Here is an 18,358-nt window from a genome sequence, read left to right on the forward strand (position 1 = left end):
ATATAATGGATTCAGCAAATGTGAATAAAAAGTTCTTGAGTTATGTTGAATATATGACCAAAAAGAAATCCTAATAAGAAAATTTTAGGATTGTAAACAATATTAATTGAAAGCCTTCACATTACATATCTTGGAACTAAATGTTAAAATTACTTAACTAAATAATTTATCATACTTCCAGCTAGAATAATTCTCTCACAAGCTTATGAAAGCAAAATATACACTATATTTCCTTACTTTCCTCTTAACCACTCAATATGTATATTTCTTTGATAATTTTTCTTTATGTCAAGTTATTTCCATATTGTATTGATGTAAATTCATTCCAGTTTTCAAGAGCTTCTATTCCTTCCCAGACTTCCCATTAAGTTTTCTAAGATCATATTTATATGATTTAAAACTCTCCCTTACACTCTTTTATTTGTAGTTTTATAACTTTATTGACAATTAATAGTTAGTTCTCATCCACATTGACAGCCTGTAGAGTTTTGAAAATGGTGACAATTATGTAGGTAAAGAATGTATAGAGTTTGTTTGGTGAATCTTCATATTCATCACTGGACAACCACACACAGATACAGTAGGGGCGTTCCTTATTCCCTTGGCCCAGACAGCTTTGGTGAGCCTGGTGTCAATGTGCACATCTGAATTCCCATCTCCTTCACGGTAGATTTCAAGATCCGTTTGAGTGTAGAAGGGGCTCACTTCTTGACCACTCCATAGATGCACTTGTGAATGATGATGGTATATTCTCTGGTCACCACTTCAATGATGGCAGAAAGGCCCTTCTCACCACCCTTCTTTACAGGAGCCGTTCTGCCGAGTTGGAAAGAACTCTCCCCTACACCCTTAAATATTTTATTGAATCTTACTTTCACCCTTTGAACCTGATTGAAACCTGTCAATTTGTGCAAAATCTCTTCTTTCTACATCGCTCATCTTAATTAAGTGTGAAGATTTAGAAGTGGACCTCCTTGATCCTCAATGATGTTACTACTACAAATTTTCATTAAAATATTCATTCAAAAAAGATCTCTGCCTTTTATGCTATTCTGTGAGATCCATCTTCTATCTCTGCTCGTTTCTGTTGATTTTCAATTAGCTAGCTACCCCACTTCATTCACTGAACACTTGTCATTTGGCTCAGAGTCACATCAAGAAACACTTTACGATCTGTTCGATATCCTGAGCTCCCTGCTTTGTAACCCATACATCTCCAATGTGTTTTTATATCCTCTGCGTTGTGCTCAGCATCCTTCTCCACCTACCTTGCTATCCCTTAAAAGTCTTCTATCTCTGAAATCACTAAATTAGATAATAACTCAAAGGCTTTCATCATACCTATCCTTTCATATAACTAAAGTCTCCATCACATGGACCTCTCTACTTTTTCCTACCTCTCAGCCGCCCCTGAATTTGCCTACCTGTAGTCCATAATTTCAACAATATCCTGTCAATGGCCCCAAGTTCCTTGTTCATTATCCATCTATCCTATTCACCTGGATACCCTCTACCTGACTGAGTTCAAGTATCAGTCAGTAATCTCCTAAGGGTGTCCTGTCTTCAAACGTCTCCTCTCCTAATTCAGACTCCACTCTGCATTCAGATTAGCTATCGTGAAATGAAAATCTGATCACATTCTGTCCTGTTTGAAACTCGCCATGTCTTTTTATCACTTTTAGCATAAAGTCAGAATCTTACATGGCCTAAAAATACCTTTGCGACCTGAACTCCATCAATCTTGCAGATCCATCTTTTGCCGTTGATTTTCCTTCATTCCTTTCTTTCTCCTCAAGGCCTTTTTATTTACTTCTCCCCATACCTCTTTTGATTTCTTTTTGCTTCCCGAGATTAGAAGTATTCTTTAGATCTTAGCTTAAACATCAACTCTTCTGATGAAGGGAGCCTTAACTGATTACCCCATACATCACTCCATAGATACCTCTGTGGTATAATTACATAACACTGGATCCATCCCCTCTCATGGCACCAAAAATGTTTTTATTCAAATGTGTTTTCTCCCCACTGGATGGTAAAGTTCCTTGAACATGTAGTCTTGATTACCACTGTATCTTTACCACATAGAATAACATCTCACCTCACCTTAATATATATTGCTAATGAGAGATGAATTCCCCATTAATATCATAGAACAGTGACCCAAGAACAAAAAATCACTTACTTTTTGAAAATATTGAATTTGAGATATAAGAATTAATGTATGCAAGATATGTACATATAAATATTTTTTGTAATTACAGAACCATTTTGGTAGAATTACTGTCAATATATCAATATACTTTAACACATTTATCTCTTCTTCATTTTTTTTTTTTAGTTTATAATATACATGGTTCTTAATTATTGGTTAATATGGGCTGCATTTTTCTCAGTATTATAATGTAATTATATAATGTTAAGCCCTTTAAAGTAAAAAGTACCATGGCATATTCAACCTATTTCTCCCCAATAACATGATAGATCTTAAGGATGAGTCCATGTGAATGCACCTAAAGTCATCCTGTTACCCCCAGAAACGAAGCAGAAACATAGATGCCTTCCAAATATCCTCTCTCACTTCTATCTTAGAAATAGAATTCTAATTTTATTCAGTAAACCAATGTTCCCAGCCAAAGAATACATTTCCTAGCCTTCATTAAGCTGAATATGGGCATGTGACAAAAGTGTGGTCAGTGAGATTAAAAAGAGAAATATTGGTGGAAGCTGCTTAATCAGTTAGGAAGCATACATTCTGGCTCTTTCCTGCTTTCCCCTTCTCTTTTTAATAAAATGAGCTCATGTTGATGGAAGCTCTAGCAGCCATCACAATTAATTCTCACTTCCTCAGAAATTTTTCTGTGCTGCAAAACTTAGAAAGCTGGAAAACTACATTTCCCAGATATCGTTACAGGTAGGATTAGGTATGAAAAATTAAATTTAGAAATTAAGTGAATTTGTGTGAGATTTGGAAAGTGCTAATCCCAAATCCATCAATTTTCTTGCCTCAACATAAAACTGGCTGTACTCTGCCATCGCTGCTTCCTTGGTGCCTGTTTTTTATTTCAAATCAGTATCACTGGATTTAGTATGACTTGCCTTCTCATGATTGCCTCAATATTCTCCCTCACTGTCTTCTAAAAGTCCTAGCTTTGATACTTATTTACCTGTAGGTTTTATAATCCTGATTGCTCTTGCTGTTTTACAAACCTTGTTTACTTCCCAACTCCTAGCAACCCATGCCATTTATGGCACGGTTATACCAATTTACACATTAAAAACAATCTTTCTAACACTTTGACCTTTCCAGTCTATCCATGGTTCTCCAATGATGGATCCCAACCATGCTCTCCCCTGGTCATACAGGAAAGCAGACCTTGGCATTACTGTAAGAGCAATATTGCCATAAATCCAACATTGTGTATCCTATTCTCTGACTACCTCTTCCTAATTTTCAAACTCATTCTTTCTAGTAATCCCAAATCCAACATTCTCTCAAGTCCGTTAAGAGCTCCAATCCATTGACCCTATAACCTTTTAATTGTTACTCACTCACGATTTCCACTTTCCATTTCTTACCTTGCAATAGAGATCACTCTAAAATGTAAGCTGAATGACTCACTCCTCTCTTATTACCCTTCCCTTCATCCACACTTTTCAAGTTACACTGACTACTATGCTATTTTCCAAACATGCGAGGAACATCCTTGCTTTATAGCCTGTATAGATGCCTTTTTCGCCGATCCTCCAGATATTCACTTAAATCATTCACCTCTTCAAGTCTCATCTTCTCAATTAGGCTTACCTAAGCAAACTATTTAATAAATCTTTCTGCACTGCATTCCAATTCCTCCTTACCTTACTCTTCTTTTTCTCTCCACCCTTCCTTTTTTCTATTGATGCTATAACAAATTACTACAAACTTATTGGCTGAAAATAGCACAAATTGATTATCTTATGATTCTGTAGGTAGGATTTCAATATGGGTCTTCCTAGGCAAAATCAAAGTGTCTGCATGGCTGTGTTTCCTCCAATGTTTATTTCAAACGATGCTTTACAATTAAAAAGCTTACTATTAAAATTACTTCAAACTCAATGATTATGATAGATAAGTTACAAACCTAGCAATATATTTTACATGACATTTACTGGCACATTTGTTAATAGAAGTTTCTTGGAAATAAACACTTTAAACATCTCTCTAAATTTCCAGACAGGTAACATGTGGGAAATATTTCTAAAAGGAATAATGCCAAATATTTTCTATTGAGAAATAGACAGACTCTTATTGTAATTTACCACCTTTTAACAGATAAAATTATGTTACTGAAGAACCAAATTAAAATTATTCTTTCAGTTACTGCTTCTAGACACTCAGTAAGAAGAAAGAACAAATATATTAAGTGCGAAATTGGGATCAAAAATAAACAGATGCCCTTGTAAATGCAGAATAACTAACAGAAGACACAAACTTCATTTATTCGGCTTGTAGATGTTCCCCCCACACACAGACCTTTAAAAGAAAATTCATCAAAATCAATGAATAGTATATTTGCCTACATCTGATTTAGTTTCCAAAATAAATATAGAATTGTTTAAAATAAATAAAAATTACTAGAAGTCAGGTAAAATAAATTTTCAAGGAAGGAAAAATTTTTTATCTTGACATGCAACAATGGAATAAACATTCCACTTCTTACTTATAATTTCCAGTATGTTACAAACAAGAAGAAATACTACTGTTGTAATTATTTCTCGAGAAAACCATATAACCGTATTATTGACAAACCGTTAAAATTAGCCACTCTCAAAATCTTAGATGCTAAATCTCCTCCTGAATACCTGCATTGTTTCTAAGGCCATCAATACTCCTTTGTACGTATCATTTACTAGAACGTGCAGTAACCAGTGTTTTGATTAGTGCCACCCTAGATGACCAACATTCTTTTCTATTGATTAATTACTAAGACAGACTATTTAACTGCTTTTGAACAGAGACAAGATATACCATCTAGGGGAATAATCTAAGAATCATTCTATATGGTGTGATGGTTAGTTTATATGCCAACTTGTTTGGGCCACAGTATGCAGATATTTGATGAAGCATCATTCTAGGTATTTCTGTGAAAGTATTTTTTAGATTAAATTGACATTTAAATCAATAGACTCTGAGTAAAGCAGACTATCCCCCATAATTCGGGTGGGCCTCAATCAATCAGCTGAGGGCCTTAATAGTAGAAGACTTCCTTCTTGCAAGGAAAACTGAATTCTACAAAGCAGACTGCCTTTGGCTTTGAGCTGCAACATAATTTTATATGACTTTTTCCCAGGTCTTCAGCCTGCCAACCTACCTTGCAGATCTTGATTTTGGACTTGCTAACCTCCATGATCATGGGAGTCAATTCCTTAAAATTTCTCTTTCTCTTTATGTATATATGCATATATTGATTTTATATATAATTCTAAACTAATATATATTACTATCTTATATATAGAGATATATACAGAGAGAGGAGAAAGAGAGACAGAGAGAGAGTTCCATTTCTCTGCAGAACTCTGATTAATACACATGATAAATTTAGACCTGAAAAATTGTAATTGCTTTTAAAATTAATCATATATGAATATGCCAAGGGTTTTATTTATTGATACTTAACCTCAGTACCAATTATTCAGAATAAATATGAGAAAATGTGTGATTTTAAAATACTGGGCTTATTTTCAGAAGTGTTAATTATCTAAACTCTATCACAGTCATAAAATCAGAGAATTCAGTCTTTGAAAGCATTTTTTGGCAATGATATTATTGGGAGGTAATATTAGTAATAACTTTCCCCTAAAGCTGTCATCTAATTTGGCTTTGCTTAAAACCTAATTGAGGGAAAAGTGCAAGACTTTTATCTGTTTCATAGTGAAAAAGAATAATAACATTTATTTAACCCAATTCTAATTCTAGATGTGTATTAGAAAAGTTAAAAATGAAATCAATAAGTAATTATATTTCCAACTCTTTCTCTCTAGATAGGAAAGGGTATGTTTAATTGGGTGTTTGTTTCTCTCTTTGTTTCACCTACTAAGGGCCTATGTTTTATATTACATCCTATTATTTTTCCACATAAAGTGCTAAGGTAACATGCTGCAAAAAAGACCCTAGAATGAAATCCACAATAAGAAATGATAGCATCAACCATATAGAGCATACTAGCACTTCAATCGCATATTCACACAGGGTAGCATAACTGCCACATGGTTTCTATGCGACTTGTCAGTTCCCCTTTACGTGGAGTTGCTGAAATTATTGTAGCACCAGGGTACTCACCAGCCTTTTGCTTGGTTTTCTGAGTCAACTGTCCCTGCTCCACTATTCTGAACTTTCCAATGCCCTGTGTATACTGGTGAGTGCTCAGTCTTTCTGCCTGTAATTTTCAAAATTCACAGGCTGCAGTTGTTTCTAAGTTCTTAATGCTATCGTGAATTCTATTTTCATTCTGTTCTTAGTCCATTTGAGCTTCTATAACAAAATACCACAGACTGGGTGGCTTGTAAACAACAGAAGTTTATTTCCCACAATTCTGGAGGCTGAGTCTGAGATCGGGGTGCGAGTACGGTAGAGTGAGGAGCCTCTTTCAGGTCACAGCCTTCTCTTCGTAGTCTCACGAAGGGCAAGGGAGCTCTGTGGAATCTCTTTAATTACAGCACTATTCCCATTCATGACGGCTCCATCTTCACGACCTAATCACCTCCTAGAGGCCCCACCTACTAATTCCATCACATTTGGGGGTTAGGATTTCAACATATGAATTTGAGGTGGGGGGACACAAACAGTCAGACCTTAGCAAATGAGACTGGAAAATCTCTGCAGCTTCCTTATACAATAGCATAGGAAGACCACTGGTTGAAGTCTCGTCTTCAGCACTTGCTAGTTACACAGACTGGGACACTCTCATAAGCTATCTGGTTCAATACCTTCCTCTCCAACACTGCGTTAGAGATATCGAACTCATGGAGCAGTAAACAATAAGTGTGAATTGTTTAAAAGGCTTTTTGTAAATAAAGAGAGGCTCTATCAACATATTCACTATTTTTGATTTACCTGGATACAGTGATGCCAATCTATTTCAATATACTTTTTCCAATTTCTTTTTGTTTTTCTACTAAAAGATCCTCACATTTTAGCAGCTGGTTCTAAAAACTGTCTATTTCCAACCAAGTCCTCCTTCATTTGGGCCTTGTGTCTTGCTGTTTTGTGCGTACTATACAAATTGCATGAGCCTAAGGTAGACATACATTTTTGTAGAAATTGTTGACATGTTTTTGTGGAATTGTGAAATGAATTTTTACAAAACCTGTCATCTTCTATATTACTACAGTAATAAGAAAATAAACTATCAAGTTTCTTTGCATTTTATTTGTATTTAAGAAAAAATTTTTTCCCAGATCTCCATTGATTCTGATTTTCCGCTAATTGTTATGTATTTTCAGCCAAGCAATAGAAATTGCATAGAGTAACACACAAGAAAGAATCCATTCACATCAGCATTTATGGATTTCAAAATACATAACCTCTGGATTTTTGGAACCTTAGGTTATAGAAGGCCCCCTGTGAGGGGAAAGTTGGCAAAGTCGGCAGGGGGTCTAGAGCAGCTGGGGTCATTTACAGAGTAGGTCACCATGTACCTCAGATGCTCTTGCAGCATGGCTGAGACTGACAGCCTCTGCTTTTCTCCCTTTTTCTTAATTGTCTCTATATGTCTTAGCTTTCTTGGGTGGGGTGAAACCAAAGCAGGACCTTTATGTGGTACCCCAAATGGCTGGGGAAACTTGCTGCTCAGCCTATTCCTCTTTTCTTCTTTCTTGTTGCTCACCCCTGTGAGACGAACCCTTTCTAACTGAGGAGTCCCCTCTGGGTGCTGAACAATGCCTGCTTAGGGGATGGGATGAAGAAGGCGAAACAGTTATTCTTCCTTCCCTAGTGCGGTTATTTTCAAGTTTTTTGTTCCAGTGTGTTCCACTGTCTTGCTTAAGTTTCTTATGTGGATTCCAGCTCTCCCAAAGCTGTCTTATTTTCATGGATCATCAATTATTGATCTTTTTTGCAGCAATAGAGGCTGGGGTCTCCTACTCAGCCATCTGGTTGACGTCACTTGGCAGATCCCAAGTGCATTTTTCTTTACACAATAAGACATATATGTTTTTGGTGATATTATCTACAGATTTAAATTGTGTAGTTATAGGCATACCTGCTTGAATTTTAATGTAAACCTACTGTCCAGTTAGGTGAAACTAATTTTACCATATGTGGCCACATAAATAACTCTTCTAATGACATGCTCGTCAGGAATGCTTTCAATTTTGTTTTGCAGAGACAAACCGAGGGCCCTCAAGGTGAAACTCTCAGAATTTAATACATGTAATTTGAAGGCCCTATTAAAGATAAGACTAAAAATAAAGACTAAAACTTTACCTCTTTCACATGTTCCAAATTAGCTCTTTTCTCCCAAATAACAAAAGAAAAAAACTATTGTCTGAAATCTAGGCCAAATTGCACATCTATGTAGTCTTTTCTCACTGCAGAAATTTTATTTATTTTTCATTGTGGTAACAGTGGTTTATAACATTATATAAATTTCAGGTGTACATCCTTATGTTTCGACTTCTGTGTAGACTACATCGTGTCACCACCCAAAGACTAGTTACCATCCACCACCAGACACGTATGCCCTGTCACCTCTTTGGCCCGCCACCCTCCTCCCTTCCCCTCTGGTAACCTCCAATCTAATCTCCGTATCTAAAAGTATGGAATGCCTCATGAATTTGCATGTCATCCTTGCAGAGGGGCTGTGCTGACCTTCTCTGCATTGTTCCACTTTAACATATGTGCTGCCCAAGGGAGTACTCACTACAGAAATTGTAATGTGTTAAACCAATTAAGTGATCCCAATTGGCTAGTGGTCTCATTTTTAAGATATTTATTCCGACTTGGTGTCTACCTATATCAATTTAACAAACTATTTTCAAAATTTGTGAGTTGTCCCCTTCCAATGGTTACAATAATTTAGAACAGTTTTGAGTTAAACTAATGGTGAATTCATCCACCTTAACAGCTCATAAACTAAACTGACTGACTCAATTACTCAGTAATTAGCAATTTGTCACTTGATTTTTCCCCTTTACCATATTCAGGATCAAAACAAATAAAAACATAATTTGTGTACAACAGTAGAATTATTTCCTAAAAACTATTGTGCTTTCCTCTTTTCTTAGGAAGCATTAGCCTGGGCTGAGGTCTGTCCATCTAATATAAAATTCATGCCAATTGCATGTTTTTTGAAGATTGAATAAAATGACATATGAAAATATGCAGCACATGACCAAGAATGTGTTATATTCATGAAATTTGGATCTCTTCCTTTTACTTACCACTCTTTCATCTCCAAGTCACCTATACTCATTTCTTATTGGCAAAGGGAGTTTTCTTACTGATATCACAATTTCACATTTTTCCTTGTACATTTGCTGTTCTGCTTAGATTATTTCAGTCAAATTAGGAAAGTGTTGAATTCTACTAAAAGGTAATTCTTTACTTGATAATATATAGTGTAATTCTATGATAATTTTTCCTTTTGTTATAAAAATGACTGGGTTAAATAATGCACCTTTTCAGTTTAGTATATTCCCTTTCCATAATTTGTCATTTCAGCCAATTGCTAAGGAAATAAAGACAGTGAACTGAGATATGTCACCTACCTGAGGTTCCACTGCAAGTTGGTAATAGGAGGATTAAAATTCACAACTTCTGAAATTCAGTGTGGAGTTTTGCAGTCTGTTACTATTGTACCCGAATGGAGGGTGGGAAAAAAACCCCTAAAAGAACAAAAAGAAGTGTCTCTGTCCATTGTTTGCCAAGATCTAAATCTTAGCCTTGCAGACTGCAGGGATAAGCTGCCCCACTCTGTCAATCAGGATGATGGAAGTTGATCCTCTCAGAGTGGTTTTTCTGCCTGGTGCCTCTTGGGCGAACCTCTTCCTTATCTCATCAGTTAGATCTACAGATGCTAAGAAAATAGATTGTCCCCAGGCATATCCCAACCCAGAGAGGGGATTTAGCCTTTCTGACTTTAGCTCAAAGCCTACTCTGAAACTCCTTTTGGGTGGGTTTCTGCCCTGGGGCAAAAGGATTGGAGAAAACAAGAAACAAGGAAAATTTACTTTTTCAGTTATTTGGCCTCCATTCAACAGACAGTATAGTTAAGATTAAGAAAACCCAAACAAAATTCAAAAATTGAGGGAAGGAGAAAATAAACCAAAGAGAAACCAGAAAAAGTTAGTATTAATTTTCTATAGTTTAGACAGAAGCTATATCTTCAATAATATATCAGTAAAGTAATAATGTCAATATTGTTAGCAGCAACTGCTCGGTTAGCAAGAAAATGGGTGTCTCAACCTGTCATTGAAAGCTAACTATTTCCCTGAAAACAGTGAACTTTACAGTTGAAAAGACAAATTAGAGAATATGAAAAATTGTCTGTCATGAGTCTTTAGGTACACTGCAACAATTCTCAGAAAACATTAACATATTGCAATTATAAAAAAATAGTTCAAAATACAATTCAATTAACAAAAATAAACAAAGCCTTCCGCCATAGGATTAACATGTATTAATATAAACATTGAACTCTTTCCAGCCAGGCTGAAGTTTTCACAGTTTCTTAGGAGACAGGGAAGGAAAAGGGAGGGAAAATATTGATTAGGTTTTTGAGGAATGGTTCATTGCATGAGGGAAACACCAGAGAGCAGTCTAAAAAACATTGCTGTAAGAAGCATAATCAGTGACCAAAGAAATCTAATTAGAAGGTAGGAAGAACTCCCACTCAATTACTAGGATAGAGTCGACATGACTCAGACTGCGCAGCCTATAAGATTAACTGAAAAGTGATAACCTGTAAAAACAAATGGTATATTTAATAGTGTTCTTTAGGAACCACAATTTCAGTATTGGCTTCTTTGTGATGGAGGAGCTACTTTTAACTTGCCTCCAAAGAAAATCACTGTTTAAACTCATACTTGAGCACAGGAACAAAACATAGAAGCAGAAATTAGAGTTCTCAGAGAGAATGGAAGTAAAAAGTCACTTAGAGAAATAAGGTTTTTTAGTAACTATAACAGGCATTTGAAAAATCACAGAGATGGAAAACAAATTACCATAGGAATTTGTTAATTATGTACTCTATTATATATAAATTTGAGTGAAGGTACATCCAGCATCAAGACGATCTTCATGAGAAGTTCGTTCCCCAACACAAGGAAGTGGCAACTCCTTTATAGACCATATAATACACGAATAGTTTGGAACCAAGACTAGGGCATCAGTTGAAAAGAAAGCAAAATCTAAATTCAACCTGGACCAAAACTGCAACAATTTTCTTAGATAAATTTGGCCAAAATTATGATCAATTCCTAGTGATGAGCTATCACTCGTTACTAAGAGAACACTGACCTTGAGATTCTGTTTGATATGTCCTTCCATACCTTTGTATAGCTCTTATTTCTTTTGATTATTTTTGAAATAATCATCCCATTGTCTTATGAATTAATTACTCAGTAAATAAACGAGTGAATGAATGAATAATAGGTTCTCAGTCAGTGTTATCTTTACATTCTCTTTTCCTATTAACTCAATAGGACCTGGTGATGCAGTGCCTATGTGAAAGCTGACAAAATTCGAATGGGTACACTTTTGTGCCTTTCTTCCTTTTGGAAATGGAACACTTTTTTCATGGAGGAAAACTTTTTCTTAAATAACACCACACAACAGAATAACTGAGCCCTTCCTCTCCATCACACCACACATCCAATCTATCACAATATCCCAAAGTTTCTCCTTCATTCTCAAATGCTTCATTTTCCCATGTTTCAGTATTTCCACTAGTCTCAAGTTAACTGAAGTCTTTGGCATTTCACTTCTAAACTATTCTAAGAGTCACTATACTGATAACCTGAACTAAAATTTACCTGTACATTGCAGACAGTTCAGACTTCTGAAGCTCTGCTTTCCCACCTCTTCACTGCTCCAACACCTGATTTAATCAACCCATTTCTCACACGATGAAGTGAAAACTCATTAAAAAATCCTTTAAGGTTTCCTTGCCTTATCTCCGAACTTATTTTCCAAGTTGTCCCCCTTACTTAAGCTAAACATTCACAGTTGGTAATTAACATATGTTATGTGGAACCATTTCCTTTCTGAGTAATTTAACCGGTTTTTAAATTTTATTTTTAAAGATCATTCTAATTGCAATCTGGAGAATAGATTAGAGGCAAGTAATACTGAAGTAAGAAAACTGTTTACAGGACAAATACAATAGTAGAGAAGAGAGATGAACTAAGGCAGTGCTGGTAAGTGAGGGTAAAAACTAAAGCAGTAAGGCAGCCAAGCCTCAAAGGTAGCATTATCTTCATTGTTCAATGTTTTTCTTCTGAATACATGGATTTTTTTTTATTTGCTGGACTTTCTAGGTGCTAATTGCTATTTTTCATCAAAGTTTTTCACAGATATTGTAAAACCCTTGTTAGACCCATGAGGCATACACGTAAGGTAATAATTTTGTCTTTGTTTTTGGTGTGGTGGTCATAGGGAGACCTACTTCCTCCTGAGTCTCATTTTCTAGCTCCAATCCATATTGATTGATATCTAGATCCATTATACTGGAGACTTCCTACCATTTCCAGGATATACTGTTTCTTCTTGTTTTATTTGTTTTTTTAGTGCAACATAACTCTGGTAGCTTTTTGAGAAAGAGAGCATAAGACGCAAAATTTTTGAGAGCTAGCATTTACAGAAATGCTTTATTCTACACTCATACTTGATGGATAACATAGAAAGTTTGTAAACTATTACGTTGGAAATAAATGTCCTTTAGATTTTGAAGTTTTCTTTACCTTTCAACTGTCAGGGTTGCTTTGCTAAATTAACACCATTATTTAACATAATCCTCTTGGCATCAACTCACTCTCTCTCTCTCCCTCTCTCTCTCTCTCTGTGGAAGCTTTTAACAGCATTAACTTTTCTCAAGTGTTTCAAAATTTTATGACAATTATATCTAAATATGGGTAATTTTGAAATGCCTTGTCCAGGTGCTCAGGGTAATCTTTGAACTGACTATTCCACGTCCCTCAGTTCTGGGAGAATTTTTTGAATCATTTATTTTATAATTTCCTCCACACTGGGCTTTCAATTTCCCTGGAACTCTTATTAGTAGGATTTTTAGATTCCCAGGATTCATCCTCAAATTTTCTTATCATTTCTTTCTTATTACTTTTACATCACGACCTATTTCATTCTGCTTTCTCAGTGATGTCCCAAAATGTCTCTTCCACTATTTATATTTATGAAATTTATATTTCAGCTAACAAATTTCAAATTTCTAAAAAATGCTTTCTAACTTTCTGATTGTCTGTTTATCAGTATTCTTGTTTTAAGAACTAGAAAGATTTCTTCTGTTTTCTGTACTGTCTCTGTTCCTTTCATGTTCATTTTTGTTCAATGTAGATTTCTTCAGATATGTCAATTCTTGGCTGAACTTTCATAATACACTATGAGGCATGAATAAGCTGTCTGGAAGCTCTGCGCCTGTATGCGTATTGTGAGTAAATGAGATTCAATGTAAAAAGATTGAGTGGGGATATCAATGTTTACCAAATATCAACGTTTATAAATCTTTCTCTCAGCCTGTCATTGTCTCCAGAGAAGAATCCAGCATTTTCTTACCTTGGGGATATAAACCTATATACACCAGTGCACTGGGAGCTGAAGATGTGGCAACAGGCTGCCCAAGTTTTTAATATATAGAATTTGACTTATCTCTTTACCTTTAGCACACCCACCTTATGATCTTTCAGGGGGTTCTGAAGGCCCCAACCTACAGTCTCTCAGATGTAATATCTCAAGAGCATAAAAGTCTCTTTTCTATAAGGTGGATTGAGGTAAAGTTGGTTTTCAACAGATCCTTTCTCTTTCAGCACATCTTCTCACTCCCACACTCTGAAGTCCTTTGTGCCTCCACTTTACACATGTGTGCAACTTCTGGGAGAGACTGACTTGGTCTTCACAGGCTTCCTTCCTCCCAACACTCAGGTTTCAGTTTAATTTGCTCCATTATGTCAGGTACCAATTATCTCTGTTTTATTTTTTCATAATTTATTGACTTTTATGTTTTAATATTTATCTTCAGTTGTCTCTTCTCTTCTTAATCCTTATGTATTTATACCATTTTAAAGTCTAGTTCAATCATTTTCATGTTTTTTAAAATTCTGCTTGTTGGTAAGAAGCTGATCTATAGATAATCTGCTATGTTCAGCTAAAAATCCAGGTGATGCCTTTTAAACTGAAGAAAGTTTCAAGAAAAATCAAATAAAGGTTGTGAAGGAGGTCAGTAATGAAGAAATGACCTTGAGTGGGAAGATGTAACACAAGGCAGTAAGGCAATGATGATATGGACAAAGATACTTGAGGGACTCTTGACTGGTGTCCTAGATAAGGGACATGATTGACCCAATTAACCCCATAGTGCAGATCATCCCAAGATGAAGTCCCAATATCAAAAGCCGGCTAATGATGGTAGATTTCCATCTTGGAGCCATATTCAAACACTACATTACTGGGAACATTTTTTGATGCTTTTTAGGATAACTCTCCCCAGACAGATCAAAGTAACTGGAATGCTCAGGCTTAGGATGGTGTGAATCAGACGTTCTGGAACAGCTTTGGAAAAGTAGGTCTTGGGGTTTTTTGACCTCATTCTTGAAAAGCATTGCACTAGGACTTTGATATTGACTTTCTAACTGCAAGTTCTTATAAGAGCTAATCAGATAATCACCAAACTGGATGGATGTAACAGCCTCTGAAATGGTCTTTGAACTCAATCTTGTCCTTTTTAAATTATTCTACACTCTAAATATCTCCATGAAGCAATGGTCCTCAAAAATTTAGAAAAATATGTGAGCAAACATCCTCAATAAATGTATACTTTATTTCCTGAACTGTATAATGGGGTATAATTGTAGTTCCTATGGCTTCGTTGTAATTGACTTAAGCAGTTACACAGGGCCTTACACTTAGAAGGATCTTGATTTAATGTTTGGCTTTTGCCATCTTGAAATTGTTAATAGTGTTTGGACAAAGGGCCCTACATTTTTTTTGCACTATGCCTTACAAATTATGTAACTGGTCCTGTTCCTACCTCATATGGCTGCTCTAAAAACTAAATGAAGCAGCACCGTGCAGTGCCCTGTAGATATTAATCCTTCAATAATGCCAACTGCTAACCTTACTAGTATAATTGTTATTATTATGAGTAGTAGTAAGAATACCACTTTGTTCAGTAGCACTCAATTAGACCATGCTCATTATTCATTCATCCTTCAATATAGAAGCATTCATTATTTCTTACGTGTTAGACCCTGTGTTGGGAAAAGTATTAAAATCACCTGTTTATCTATATTCTCAATTACACCATAACACTCTTGCAAAAAGAGAGCTTATGAAGTTCATTTTAACAGCCCCATGCCTACCAAATACAGTTGCTCTACAACTATTTGCTGGAAAAATAAATGACTAAATATTTTGAAAGTACATTAAAAGCTATTAAACCATGTAAAATTAAAAGCATCTTTATTATCCACTCATTTTAACAATTACATATTAGGCGCCTTACTATTTAACTCTTAATTTGCTTCTGCCCAACCACTCACTCCCCTTGGCCAACATTGTTAAAGCATGCTCCTTTTAAATATTATAAGGCATCAGACATATTATATCCGTTAGGAAACAGATAAAATTCTTAAATTTGATGCACTTAAAATTGACAGACTATAATGGAATAGGTCACTGATGCAATTGCTTTATCTTACAAAATTGAAATCACTTAAGATCATACTAGGAACACATCACTTCTACTAATAGCATGATGGTATGAAGTCCAATGATACACAGAATTTAAGTAATTGCAAAACTTTAGACTTCCTTTGCCACAACATACAAATATCGGGTCAGTTGTGTTCAGTCTTTTAAGAAGATGATTCCTGTCATAGCAAGCAAAGAACAGAAGGTCATTTTGCTTTAAAGTCATTTTCTATTCAGAAGCTCAATATTTAACTCCAAAAATCTCCACTCAAAGAAAAGGGTCCAATTAAACTGAGAGTTCTTTTGAAAATCAGACTTATTAGAGATATTTAGAGATTACTGCCAAGAAATCAGACTTTCTTTTCTCTCTCTTGTTTTTTTTGGTGAGGAAGATGGGCCCTGAGCTAACATCTGCGCCAATCTTCCTCTATTTTGTATGTGGGATGCCACCATAGCGTGGCTTGATGACTAGTGTGTAGGTCTGTGCCCTGGATCTGAACCTGTGAACCCTAGGCTGTCAAAGCAGAGCTCACAAACTTAACGACTACGCCACCAGGCTGCACCCAAGAAATCATATTTTTTTACCTTCAATCTTATAGACTCCATATACTTGATAAATTATACAATGCTGACATGTTTATAAGGTGTTTCAATTCTCTGAATTGGGTAAAAGATTGGAGCTTAACTATGTGGATTTTGCCACTTAGGCAATTTTAATTTACTTGAAGATATTAATTATGCATTGTTGCACAGGAATTGGTCCACCTAAAACTCTTGTTTCCTGCACAATTACGCCACAGGTTGGGGATAATGTCGGTATAAAAATAATTCTTCATATTCAAGTTCCACTTCTGTGGAAAAGCACTAAAAGTTTTGAAGCTAAGAAAATGAAGATAGTCCATGCAAAGGATGCAACAACTTGTTTGAATCTATTTAACGTATTTAGAATAGGAAGGTTAGAGATTTACTGTGGATCTGTTGGCAATATGTGATGCCTGAGGTAAATAATAATAATAATAAATAATAACAACAGCTACCATTTACTAATGTCACGTAGTGTACTAGGTGTTATATTCATTGTTGATTAATTTTCGTAATAGCTTTATGAGATAACATGAATGTGTTTATAAAGAAAGCAAAGTTCTAGAAAGTTCAGACTTAAAGGCCATTTTGAGAAATGCCAGAAGGACTGGAAGTGATAGTCAAGCAGCCAGTCAGGTGAAATTGGATTGAAACCTAAATGAATTGTGATACATCCGTCATAATAATTTATTTGGCAAAGGATACAGGGGGTGGATTTAGAAGAAGAAGAATTTTATCTGTCTGGGGTTATAATGTTATGATACTAAAATTATTATAAATATTATAATCAAATGGTCAAGAAAATATAGAATAAAACAGCAGTGAAAATGTTAAATTCCTATTAATTCCAACGTTTAATTATTAAAGTTAATAAGGTATATTTTTACTCATTTAAGGTGAATAAGCGAATTAAAAACCATAAACTGCTTAGGAAAGGTACATGTAAATGTAATTATTGTAAATGTACTGGTTATATGTTCAAAGCATAGTGATAGCTAGTTATATTTTGCTTTTTAGGGTGGCAGGGCCTACAGATAGTGGCAGATAATTTACTAAGAGTTCGAGTTATCTATAATGGGCAGCATTGACATCACCTGTTGTCAGCACTGTATTCGCATTTGTGGATGCATGTATTTATATATCTGTGTAAAAGACTATTTAATTCAAAATACATTCTAAATAGTATTTCCAGTACCAATTATTTTGCTAATGCAAGTTTCCCTATTTCCTCCTCATACTTGGAAGTCAGTAACCCAATTTTAACTTCAGAACATGAGATGCTGAATTTCCAAGGAAAAACAGCAATTGTAGACTGTATACAAAATTTCATTTTTATGAAATGAAAGTCTTTCAATAAAGATGAAGTTCATTTCCTTGCAAAGAAAAGTGGATGCAAGTAAGGTTCAGGAAGGAACACCATGGATATCTCTGTAGAGGCAAAGGTATGCAGTATATTTTCAGGGAAGTTTATGAATACACAAACTTCTTCATACTCTGGTTGAGAGTTTGCAAACTGTATTTTTTAAGTTAGTTTTGCTTTGAGTTACAATTTCAAAGATAATCACAAAATTCTTTCATTACCACACAATTGGAACAATGCTAAATATACCTGAACCAAAATATTCGGTCATATTTTGTCTGACCATGTGGGTAATAAAGAAATAGCTGTTAGAGCTACTCTCAGAGATAGATAAAAGTTGTATTTCATTTCCCCCTGAAGTCAATGTCTAATCGGCAAAAAAGTACCAGTGGTAGCTTTCCATCTGCAGAAAAGCGAGGAATAATAACTTTCCATAATGACATGTTTGTAAACTCTCCAAATTACCACAGTAGTATAAAACGGCAATGATGTAATTCAGTAAGCTATATAAATCAACT

General features: G+C 35.2%; 1 non-coding gene and 1 pseudogene across 1 annotated transcript; both read right to left on the reverse strand.

Moving 5' to 3' along the window:
- Positions 1-454: 454 nt before the first annotated feature.
- Positions 455-5,384, reverse strand: LOC106822837 (large ribosomal subunit protein eL31-like; annotated as a pseudogene).
- Positions 5,385-8,787: 3,403 nt separating this feature from the next.
- On the reverse strand, positions 8,788-8,893 carry LOC123289982 (U6 spliceosomal RNA). The gene has a single exon (XR_006534265.1). It is a non-coding gene; the product is annotated as a U6 spliceosomal RNA (small nuclear RNA).
- Positions 8,894-18,358: the final 9,465 nt, after the last annotated feature.

Source organism: Equus asinus, chromosome 11, assembly GCF_041296235.1.
Source record: "Equus asinus isolate D_3611 breed Donkey chromosome 11, EquAss-T2T_v2, whole genome shotgun sequence".
NCBI lineage: Eukaryota > Metazoa > Chordata > Mammalia > Perissodactyla > Equidae > Equus > Equus asinus.